This window comes from Equus quagga, chromosome 8 (assembly GCF_021613505.1).
Source record: "Equus quagga isolate Etosha38 chromosome 8, UCLA_HA_Equagga_1.0, whole genome shotgun sequence".
In the NCBI taxonomy this organism is placed as follows: domain Eukaryota; kingdom Metazoa; phylum Chordata; class Mammalia; order Perissodactyla; family Equidae; genus Equus; species Equus quagga.
In genome coordinates, this window is record NC_060274.1 from 65676069 (window position 1) to 65688837 (window position 12769).

Genomic DNA, 12769 nt, shown 5'->3' on the forward strand with positions numbered 1-12769 from the left:
TTTTGTATGTGGGTCGCCGCCACAGCATGGTTTAATGAGTAGTGTATGTCTGCACCTGGGATCTGAACCTGCAAACCTGGGCCACCAAAATGACTCCATTATAGTCAGTTTTGACATAGGATAAGAAAACATCTTGAAGGCACAACTCCTGTACGTATCATATACATGTACAAAATTCTCTGATTCCTTTATAAACATTTATTGAATTCTGAAAAATGTGGAATTCAGGAAATTTAGACAATTTTCAGTCTTTTGAGAAGATAATTCTGGGCCCAGATAATTAATACTGAAATTAATTTATTAACACAGTAGGTGAGCTGAGAATTTAAATCTGTAAAGTTATTTAGTCATTCTTGCATTTCCTTCACATCACTGATTCCAACAGCTTTACCAGCTGTGTAATAATCTTAGTCATGGGAAATTCAATAAAATTTCTTTTACTTTAAATTATATTTACTGTGAAATACTTTAATTACCCATGGATAAAATTCAATTGGCAAGGAGAATCATTCTCGGGTTTGAAATGTACAAACATTTGACATTGGAGTGATTACTGTGGTTGATGCTATTGCTTTCACAGAAAAGAGCAATCTAATTTCTTCCGGAAGCCAATGCATCATGTCACAGTGTCAGTATCTTCAAACAGTGATAATCCAAGCGAATTGTAGGCTATTTCCCAAGAGAAATGGCTCTAAAGGCACACCTAGCTCTCTAATTTTGTAAACACATATATCTTCTTGCAATTTGACCATCATCTCAAAGTTAACTCCTTGAAATTGAGAATGGACTCTCTGTAACTCAGGAGCTTTCAATCTTGGCTGCACATGGGAATCACATTGAAGAACTTAAAAAAAAATCATACTAATATCCAGCTCCCACACTCTCCCTTGTGTTAATCTAAGTGGTCTGCAGTGTGGTCCAAGGAGTTTGATGCTCCCCAGGTGATTCTAACAAGCAGACACGGTTGACGATGTCTTATGTTTTCCTCAGATTCTTTGAAAGCTCAGATTTCTTTTCACTTTTTTAACAAATTCCTGAAGTTATGAAAACCTTATTAGAATACACCACTGGTGAAACGGAAAAAATGCCAGAAGGAATAAAAACCAACCAACCAAACAATGCAAGGACAAAAAAAGTAGGAGAGCACTTTAGGGAGAAAATTGTTGTTTGGGGAAATTATGCAATTATTCTAAATTTAAATTTGTTCATCTAAAATTATTTTTAGATGGACAAAGCCAGAACCCAGGACTACTTTGTGTGGGAAATGTCGAATCTAAAGGAGGTTGGAATTGTTCAGCATAAGATAGGAAAATGACATTTCCCTCAGGCAGAGAAGCTATTTCCTATTGGTTTTATTGTTGATCGGTTGGCCAATATGTTTGATTTTCTTAAAGTGAGCATTTTGCTGATTCTTCTGGCAGCTGAAAAACAGTTGATTGTTTGTTTGTTTGGTTGGTTCGTTGGTTGATTTGGGGATGAAAGAGAGAAGAAATTGGGAGATGGCCTCTATATCTGCCAATAGGTCAGATCCTAAGATCTGGAGAGAAATGACCAGTGAGAAGCTTCTATGATAGGATTTGGTTGCTGGAGCTTTGAAACAGCAACGTTAAGTATCTTTCTTTTCCATGTTGGAATCACCCCTTGATTGCCCACCTAAGTCTTCCATAATGCTTTGCTAATAATCACTACTACCCATTATCTATCTTAAGTTGGTGTGGTCTTAAAGATTGAAGAAAGGAGTGGTGTTTGTGTTCATAGTGAAATAGCACAAGCTGCAATAGCAGGAATGAAACATCAAAAGTTAGGAAAAAAGCTATTGGATGATATGTGACAAGCAGAAATCCTATAGCGGCTGCACTGCCATTTTCTGCAGTTATACAGGAAGAAATCCTGATATGTTTTATTTAGAGATGAAAGGAGTAAATAACTTCAGAAAGTTTAAGAAATTGAGGAATGTATGCCTTCATCCAAGGCAGCCCAATTCCAGATAATTCTGAATATGCTACAGTAGAGAATGTTGTGCTGCTCAATATCCATGTTGTTTCTCCTCTTCCTGAGAACACCCCCAGAAGACATTTCCTGCCCCCCTTACTATTAGGTTTGGCCATGTGATTGGGTTCCAGCTAATGGAAAGTGAGCAGAAGTAATTTAAAGCACTTCCAGGCTTGACTTCTAGAACTTCTCATATGATCTTCCATATTCTACCTCTTTATTCATTAGGCAGTTGAATGCAAAGTTTTTGGGGTTGAAATTTGAGAATACCCTAGAAGATGATGGAGCCACTAAAGGAAGGAGTCTAGGTACCTGAATCATCACAGAAAAAGCTGCCCATCAAACACTCTTCGGACTATGAAAATGATAAAAACAATTTGTGGGTTGTTTGTTACAGCAGCTAGCAGCTAGTTTTACTTAACAATATACTAAGTGACTATCCAAATCCAAAGAGACCCATTCTGTACAGTCATTCACCAAAAAAAAAAAAAGCCTTCAATATATTTAAAAGAGTTCAAATCATATGAAGTAGCTTTCTGACCACAAGGGAATTAAATTAGGTAATCAACAACAGAAAGAAATCTGGAAGATCCCCAAATATTTAAAAACTAAATACATTTAAGAAACTCGTGGATCAAAGAAGAAATCAAAAGGGAAATTAGAAAGTATTTTGAACAGAATGAAAATGAAAACACAACATTTCAAAATTTGTGGGAAGATGTTAAAACAGGGAAATTTATAGCACATTGTACTGTTGTTTCTTTAATAGATCTATATCCCATCTCCTCAATTCTGTTACTCTCTTCCTCATTATTTTTGTTCTGCCCACATGAGGATGGAAACTATGATTTGATCTTCTTTGCCTTACTACTAATTATTGTAATTTGCCCACTAAATAAACACATTTCAAGAGACAACTGTTGGCCTATAATACTGGCTGAGAGCAGGAGCTTGATACTACTAAATACATAAGGAGGAAACTTTGGCTTGGACAGACGGAAACCAAGGAAACAACGAGACTTGGTAGCTCCACTGTCCAGATAGCTGTGCTAATTCAAAGCATTTCGTATTCAGGTTCACCTCATTCACAATCTTGATCCTCATTCTCTTCTCTTTCAAAAGAGCACTCAGAGCAGGGATGTATCTCCAAAACTTCCATTTTCTTCCCTTTGTAACTTATTGCAAAATAACATATTCGGGTACAGCACCTTGAACGTGTTTGTGTTTCTGTCTTCTACACACTCTCGACATGCAGACTCCATGAAGGTACACAATGAGAGCGGTCCCTCTCTTTATATGCCCTTCATTAACCACTTTCAAAGGTAAAGCAATGGCCGATGACCATGAAAAAGTAATTCTGGTCACATTCCCACTCTTCTATATCGTTTTGATGAAGACCCACCTTTTGAGTCGATCAGTACATGATTCCTACTCCTTTCCCTTGACTATTTTAGCGGACTTTTCTCAGACTTCTGCAGCTCCATTTATCTTCCTCATGACTTTAGGACTGTATTTTTATCCAAGAGTCTATATAAGAGAAAGATGGTATTTGGAGTTTTATTTCCATTGCCTTTCTGATGATTCCTTCCATTCGGATAGCATTGTTGTCTGCATTCCAGAATGTATCTCACCAATGTCTTTGAGGAATAATCAACCATTACTGCTGCTTCCTGTTCTGGAGCTCAAACTTAGAGCACAAAGCTTATCATAATTTAAGTATATTTTGGAATCTAATTTTCTGAGATACATTACTTGAGTTTGGCCACAATAATCAAACCCTGTTCTTAAACCCTATTTTCACTATTCAGTGTATTGCATAGTCAAGTGAAGTATGTTAATTTAATAAGCCTTTTGTGCTCCATGTCTAGTTATCTCATATTTTAAATGACATCGTGTTAAGCACACAAATTCAGCTCTCTCCTTCAAAGGCAGTGTATCTTACCAATTTTTATTAGAACACAATAAACCCTGCCATTAATATAGCACTTTAGAACTCTTGTGTAAAACCAACACCTTGTATTTAGAGTGACAAGTTAATAATCACTGCCATCTGCAGGCAACAAAAAAATTCTGGCTTGTACCAACTTGTTCGAGCAAAGGCAATTTCAAATGAACAAAATAATTATATTTCCAGGGAACAACGCACTCAGATAAAAACAGACTAGGTTATTTCCTGCCCTTCATATTTGCATTGGAACGAACAGCAGCAGAGCAAACAGAAGAATAATGTTGAGCAAAAGCAGTTGCACTGGCAACCCTGAGGTCACAATCTTTGCTAGAGAATATAGAATGGGAGGCAAGATGTGAATGGAGAATAGATGTGTCCCCCAGTAGAATTGTTTTGGAGCATCACTGCTCTCAGTTGACAAATCCAATTCATTTATTTCAGCTCCCTCTGCAACTCTTTCTGAGCAAATCAGTAATATAACTTACTTGATAAGCCAAAGTGATAGCCAGTCACATGCTGAATATCTGTCTGGTATCCATACTGAACTCAAGCCTATGTTATCTATAGTAGAGCAGGGAATCGATGTGTTCCAATTCATTGTCTGCATATGTAAATACAGTGTGGAGAAAATACTACGATATATCAACTGGAAACATGTTTGTTTGGTTTTTTTAATGATTGGCACCTGAGCTAAGATCTGTTGCCAATCTTCTCTTTTTTCTTCTTCTTCTTCTTCTCCCCAAAGCCCCCGAGTATATAGTTGTATATTCTAGTTGTGAGTGCCTCTGGTTGTGCTATGTGGGCCATCACCTCAGCATCGCTTGATGAGCGGTGCCATGTCCACGCCCAGGATCTGAATCGGCAAAACCCTGCGCCGCTGAAGTGGAGCACAAGAACTTAACCTCTCAGCCACGGGACCAGCCCCATGGAAATATGGTTTCTTTTAATGTTTTCAAGAAATTATACTTTTTAAAAGATACTCTTGGATGATAGCCTAACTCTGTTTCTCAATGGTAGCTACTATCGTCACTCAGGAGGAACAATCCCTCATGATTCTGTGCATTGCAGGATGTCTGGCATTCCTGGACCCCACCCATTAAGTGTCAGTAGAATCTCCCAGTCAGATGACAATCAAAAATGCTCCCATGTATTTCAAAATGGTCGCTAGGACAACAATCCTGCTCTGTCTCTCAATAAAGGATCTTTGGTAAGGTTTCCCAACAGGACTTGAAGAATTTAATAAGCAAATTCCTGTATGGTCAATGATTCTTTAAAGAAACTCTAAACCAAAGATGCAAAGGAGAGCTGAATCTAGGGGATAATTTGTACAGAACCATAAAAAGTACTCATCTCTGCTTCTACCTTTTGCTAAATGATGCCTAAAAGAGGGTTCAAAGTTAGAAACTTTAAAATGACCAAAAAAAAGAATAATAACAAATGACAAACTAGAAACATATTTGCAAGGGTTAATAACTTTAATGTATAAAGAATCTTTACATATCAATAAGAAAAAACTAATGTCCAAGAGGAAACCAGATGAGGCAATCAGCAAGCAATTCAAAAATAAGAAAAATGGTTAATAACATAACAAAACATATTCAACGTTATTAATAATCCAATAAGCATAAATTATAAAAATTAAAACAAAGAAGTAATATTTTGACCCATAGAATTGAAAACTTTATTTACATGAAAATACTCAGTATTGGTAAGGATTCAAAGACATGAGCAAAAAGAGACAAGAACTGACGCAGCCCTTATGGAAGAAATTCAGCCATAGCCATCAAAGCCTTAAAATTTTGCAATTCATTTAATCCATCGACCCTGTCTTCAGGAATTTAGACTAGGAATATAATTGTGGTTGTGAGCAAAGATTTGGCTACAATGTTGTTCACTGAATCATTATTTTTTTGTAGTAACAAAGCAGATACAACTTACATTTTCAAGAATAGGAAGTAGATTTTAAAACTATTATAAATCTAAACACATGGATAAGAACAGATCAGTGGTTACCAGAGGAGGAGAAGATGGCGGGAGGGTGAAAGGGGTAAAGGGAAACATATGTATGGTTGTGGATAAAAACTAGACTATCGAGGAGCCGGCCTGGTGGCATAGTGGTTAAGTTTAGGCGCTCCGCTTTAGCAGCCCGGGGTTTGTGGGCCTGGATCCCAGGCATGGACCTACACATCTCTCATCCAGCCATGCTGAAGGAGCATCCCACATACAAAATAGAGGAAGATTCACACAGATGTTTGCTCAGCAACAGTCTTCCTCAAGCAAAAAGAGGAGGATTGGCAATGGATGTTAGCTCAGGGCCAACCTTCCTCACCAAAAAAAAAAAAGAGGACATTAGACTATTGAGGGTGAGCAGTGCAGTCTATACAGAAACTGATATATAATAATGTAGATCTGAAATTACACAATGTTATAAACCAATATGACCTTGATAAAATAACTTAAAAAATAATAAAAAGGGGAAAAAACTATTGCATATCTAGAAAATAAGATATTATGAACTAAAAATAATGCCTTGGAAAAATATTTAATGATTGGAAAATAGTCTCACTAAGGGAAAAAAGCAGGATACAAAACAATTTGTATATTATAATACCCTTTTTATAAAACATACATGAGAGTGTGTATGTGAATAATATATATTTATACATTATAGAGAGAGACAGAGAGAGAGAGAGAGAGATGCTATGTCTCTCTTGTGTAGAGAGATTGTCTATCTCTTTTTTCTTTGCAAACTCAAAACCTAGCATGGTGCCAGAAACAAAGAGTGTGTTTTAAGTGCACCAAGTCAGTCACATTTATAAATGAGTGATTCATAAAGGACTATGAAAACATTCACTAAGATGTTTATGGTCATTGGGGCTGAGATAAATGAATTTTTTCTTTTTTCTCTTGGCTTATCTTTATTTTCTGGGTTTTATTCAATGAATAAGTATTACTTTTATACTTAGAAAAATTGTGTAAGAAGTCATAGAGAGGGCCTTAAAGTAGTTAGAAAGAAATTTTTAGATCTTAAAGGCAAGGATTTTTACACATGCTGTAGCGATTTTCCCTCTATTTGTCACGATCATAATTTGAACCAATTTAAGTGCCTACTCACCTGCTGGGGGAAAAAAACAGCTTCCCGCCCTCCCCTGCCAGGCCCCATGGACTTCAGAAGTAAGGCAGTAAGCTTGAGTCACCCACCTTACTTGGGGCGCAGTCACAGGGTGCTTGGGGAGAAAAGCCCCTGGGAACACTGCGGCGAACAAGATTGTAGCGCGGTTGTATCGTAATTCTGAGACGGTGAAAGCAATATAGACAACGACGTTAGGCTCTTTGATTTTTATGTTTCCTTTGGTTCTTGTTTGAAGCAGTGTGTATCTTACGTCACCTAACGTCAGTTTTATAGTTATAATTTGAGGGGCAGTTTAGTTGCTTTAAAAAAGTTGCAACATTTCCGTCTCCTTTACAATCAGTTCCCTGGTCTAGAAAAGGCAATGACCTACTACCACAAACAAGCAAGAGTGCCACCTAGTGGCAGCTCACTTAATATGCACATGGTTCTCGGGCTCTGGAAGAAATTTAAGAAAGAGAGGAAGAGAGTAAATACTGCAGAGACTGACTCTCTGGTCTAACATGCTTCACCAGCTTCAGTGAACTGAATTGCAAAGGCTCCTTCCTGCCTAGGATTTTAGATTTCAGAAATGTGACGGATTGGGTTAACCCGGGAAAGATATCATTCTAAACCCTATTAACCCTAGCATATATTACCAAATAGTATAAGGCTCTTCTGGAGACTGACCGTTTTCTCATAGCACCGTTTATGATACAGCCCAAATCATCCGGTTTCAGAGAGCTATTGCCCTCTCTTCATTCACTTAGTCATTTAATGAACATTTATTGAACACCTCTAATTTCCAGGAACTGCACCAGGCATTAAGAACACAAAGATGAATAAGATACATTCTCCAGCTGGTGAATTATTCATAATCTATTAATTGTGGCGGATGATCTGTTGTCAACTCGGCGTCACCACCACCCCCTTTAAGGTCTCCTCTTAGAATGCCCATCCCTGGGATACGGAGCTGCCTCTAAGAGGAAGTGGCTCGAGATTTGGAAGGCCTTAGAGAAAGAGAAGCTGTACTCTCCAGAAGCAGCAGCAGCAGTCAGGTTCATGAGCAGAAGAGAGATCCACAGCGGCTCCCTGGTGAGCTCTTGGGGACCACTTGTGTCGCTACTGCGCCCTAAGACTGTGAGAGTGCTTCTCCAGGATTCTAAAGAACCCAGCCGCTTTCCGGTTCGTTTCTGAGAACTAACCGCACTGTTACTGCGCGCCAGATCTTCTTCAGTGTCTGTCCCTCCCATCCGCAGCAGCTTCCCTCCTTCATTACTCCCTGAGCTCTTCCAGTAGTCAAGTAAGCACCTAATTCCTGTCGCAAGCCCTCGGTGCCCAGAAGACATGGAGTGGCTTCTGTTTTCCTGACTAAACCGTGACTGCTTCAGACACATAGTGAGATAATCCTGTAACATCGCCATGGCATAATGATGCAGGAACATACGAGGGTTTACCAGCTCTGAGTAGCAGGAAAGCATCCCAGCTTTAGAAGGATCAGGGGAGGCTCCAGGGAGATTGGCTTCTGAGGTAAGTCTTAAAGGGGAAAAGAAATTACCCAGGTGCAAAGGAAGATTTATCGACTAAAGTATTTAGAAAAACAAGCCAGGTTTTAGAAAGACTAGCTAATCAAAATAGAACCATGTTTAAAGGAAAAAACAACACAGTTACCAAGTTTACCATTAGTATGTTGATAGAAAACAAAACGGCAGTTTTCCCACATGAGTATCGCTTCTATAAAGGTCATTGCAGATTTGTACATATCAATGTAGAAAATGTAGCAATGCTTCATCTACCCCATCCCCTTAACCAGGTTGGTGCACCAAATTCCCCAGCTGCTGTGAAAGCTGCTGCCAATAGCTCACAGCTGCAGCCTGTGGAGAATTGCGCTCAGCTCATGGGTGCTCCCTCACCTAGAAGTGCCTGGAAGGTTGTGCCTTCCTTAAGGGCTTCTAGGGCCAAGGGCTGACCCACACAGGCAGACAAAAGCTTGGCCCCTTGGCCTAGAGGTGGGATAATTTTGTAAGCCATTCGCACTCCCCATGGGAACAGGCTGAGAATGGATGATAGCAGAAACTTCATCTTTGCTTAGCTTTCTCCCCTGTTTTCTGCCCTCCTTCCTTCTTGATGTGTGTCAGAACTGTAGATAGTTTGAAACTGCTTGAGCATGAAAAGGGAGGCAAGTATGCAGCCCAGTTATGCCAGACTTCTTGTATGCCCATGCCATGTGAAGGGAGTCTGAACTTTACAAGGACCATGGTCTTCAAATTGTGCACACCATCAGTAAAACAATTTAGAGCATGCTATATGGACATATTTAATTATTAATGTACTGACATGTCGTACGTTTTGTAAATGATGTAAGAGAACAGAAATTTTAAAGGAAAAATCTTAAATAGAAGTTCTATTTTTCCTGTACCCAAGTAGATCACCTTGCACCCTGCCTTGGGTGACATGTGCTGCTTTGGAAACCATGGAGGCAGAGAAGAAGGGTAGTCAGCTCTGCATCTCAGACCTGCGATCCCGTCAGGCTTCTCATCTCTAGGCCAGTGATGTGTAGCTGTCCCTGTTTGCTAGGGTGGGTCTCCAATGCCTGCTCTTGAGGAAGGAGGGAGCAGAGATGGCGGGACAACTCTGTTCCCTCTTCTGATGGGCTTCTTGCCTAAGACAGACATACACACACACATAGTCAAGCAGCTCCTTACCAGGGTTTCCAGTGATAGAACCTAAACAGTACAGATATAGGAAATAGGGATGGAAAATCAATTCCTCCCCCCATCTCTCCTCCTGCCCCCACCAAAACCGCATATGTACACACATCCTCTCTAGCTTCTTCATCCCTTACATCTTAAGAAGGCACTGACCTCACTGCCTAAAATGTCTGGAAGTGATCATGGGGACATCCCCTAGGCCGTTGAAAAGCAGCCTGTTGGCACTTGCTTTCTATGCCTCATGTTCCTTCTTTCTCCCCACTACCTCCAAGTGTTGCCTCCCACTGCCTCCATTTTGATAGACTTCTCCTATTCTCTCAAAAGTAAGCAAGTCCCAACACTTCTCTTGGGTCACGTACATTTTCACAGTATCGGTTCCATTTGTGAGTCCATCCTAGCCATCCTCACTCCTTTGCTTGATTTTGCCACTAAGCAGGGGGGTGTGGGAAGTCTTTGAACCCAAGAGGGAGGAGAGGGGAAGACTGTTTGGGTAATCTTACTTCTATTATTGCCTGCTTTTGTTTTTTTCTGGTTATCCCCTAGGGTCTGAAAAAGAAAGTCTCCAACGTCTCTCACAGCAAGCATGAATTTCCTATTCATAGCGCCATAGGGTTCAAGTAGGAAATTGTCACCCCCACAGCTAGCATCACTTTGGGACTGGGACAAGAGTACAACGGAGTCCTACATACCATATATCTACATGACCAAAAGTTATAAATCAAGCACATACAACTCCTAAACAAAATAGGTTCTATTCTGTCACCTTGACAAATACGCCATTATAATGTCAAAATGGAAAAAGTGAGTGACATGTACGTGCCTAGTACAGTCTAAGCCAGTACAGTCTAAGGCGGTACCCTTTGTCTCTTTCTCACACCTTGGGTTATACCGCAAAGCCAGCTCTCTGCCGTCAGCCTGATGTTGATGCACGTCATGTCTGGTGCTCCTTCCTAATTCTGTGACTCACCTTGGCTGCTGGTGAGGGAAGGTGCTCTCCCCCACTCAGATCCCCAACTGAAATAAGGATTAAAAGAGAAAGTGAGGTGGGGGGAATCTGAGGTCTGCCTTGGGCAGCAGTCTGTGATGACAGCAGAGGACGTGTAGAGATAGCCAGCAGGAAGTTAGATGGGAGTCTGAGCTGTGACATTTTTAGCATCGTCACATTAAAAGTCACACCATCTGATAAGGTTTTAATTCTAGTAGCAAATAATAGTGGATGGAAGAAGGAGAGTGACTCTATGTCTTTTGCTCTAGTCCATTATTCTACAGAATGAAAAGGTTATATCTCTTTCTGCAAGAGAAAAACATAGTAAATATCTTTTGAATGAGCACAAAATGGTAAATAAATCAATCAACATCCTTATTAAGAGCCTGTCATTTTCACTATCCCAAATTAAGCTCCATACCATGTTTAAAGTTTAAGAGGTATGGTCTCTGACCACTGGGAATTTAAAATTTACGGGTAGAAACAACAGAAAGAAAACACCTATATGACAGAGTCATATATACATACAACCTTTATTCTCAACTGAGTAGAATAGGGGAAGAAAAGCTTCCTTCTGCCCTTCAGGTTCTGTGGCTGGCCTCGGAATTAAACTGACATAAGGCAGATTAAGAGGAGAAAAATACAAGTTTGATTTTATATGTACACGGGAGTCTCCACAAGAAAATGAAGACCCAAAAAGTGGGTAGGCCCTAATACTTATATACTAGGTGGAACAAAGAGTATTAATTGTGGAAAAGTAACTAAGATGTACGGGAGATGAAAGGAAAATAATAGTTATTTTAACAAAGTCTGTCTGTACAGCTTTCTCTTGGCCTTGACTGTCTGTCTCTGGTAATAAGAATGTTTCTTTCCTCCTGGTATTGGGAGGGCATCTTTTACAGGGGAGTTTTATCTTCTGCTTTCAGGAAGAAAAAGAGGTAGTCAGAGTGTCCTTACATCTGCTATTTCTCAAGTACCTTTAGCTCAAAATAATCCATGTGCCAGAATGGCATATTTTAGAGAGGCATGTTCTGCCACCCTTCATTTCCTCTCTTTGAAACTTCCCTAAGAAGTTTCACAGTCCAGAAGCAGAGCTGATAGATTGTTCCACATGTCACTGAACCAGTTCCTTCATCCTGAGAATAGGTCAGTTAAACAGTTGTGTCTTATTTCAAGAGGCAGTGGTGCAGGCGGAAGTAGGAGAGGCCCGTCTAAATTAGGGCCTTCATATGGTGCAAGTAATCAAGTATTTTATGGGGGGCATTTCTATGGAAAAAAAAGAAAAGGTTAATGATTAGAAAAAAACAAGAAACTCAGTTTTGAGTTCAGAGGGCAGACAGTCAAGAAGATTTTTAGATATTGGGGTTGATGTTTCTTCAGATGGTAGAGTTAGGGCAGGCGGTGGCAATCCAATGAATATTTTGATTTGTAGTTTGAATGTTTCTGGTGATGGCATCTCTGGTGAACATTCTGAGTGGCCTACACTGCAGTGGGTGTGAAGGTTGTCCATACCTGATCTGTGTGGTGATTTCTTTGAAGTTAGATCAAGTCATCCAGCTTCAGCTTGAAGGGCTTCAGAAAAAGGGCAGTTTTAGTTTTCAGTGATGGGGGAGGGGGAGAGAAAAATTGGAAATGTTAATTACTGACAAAAGGCACAAAACAGGGACTGGCCCCATGGACAAGTGGTTAAGTTTGTGCGCTCTGCTTCAGTGGCCCAGGTTTCACTGGTTCGGATCCTGGGCGCAGACGTGGGACTGCTCATCAGACTGTGCTGAGGCGGCGGCCCACATAGCACAACCAGAGGCACTCACAACTAGAATATACAGTTATGTACTGGGGGGCCTTGGGGAGAAGAAGAAGAAAGAAAAAAAGAAGATTGGCAACAGTTGTTAGCTCAGGTGCCAATCTTTAAAAAAAAGAAGAAACAATAAAAAAAAATTTAAAAATGCACAAAACAGTAGGCAGGAGCCAGTTAACGAGGAGGAAGAAAACCTCAGATGCAGTGAGCATGGCACTATTCAACA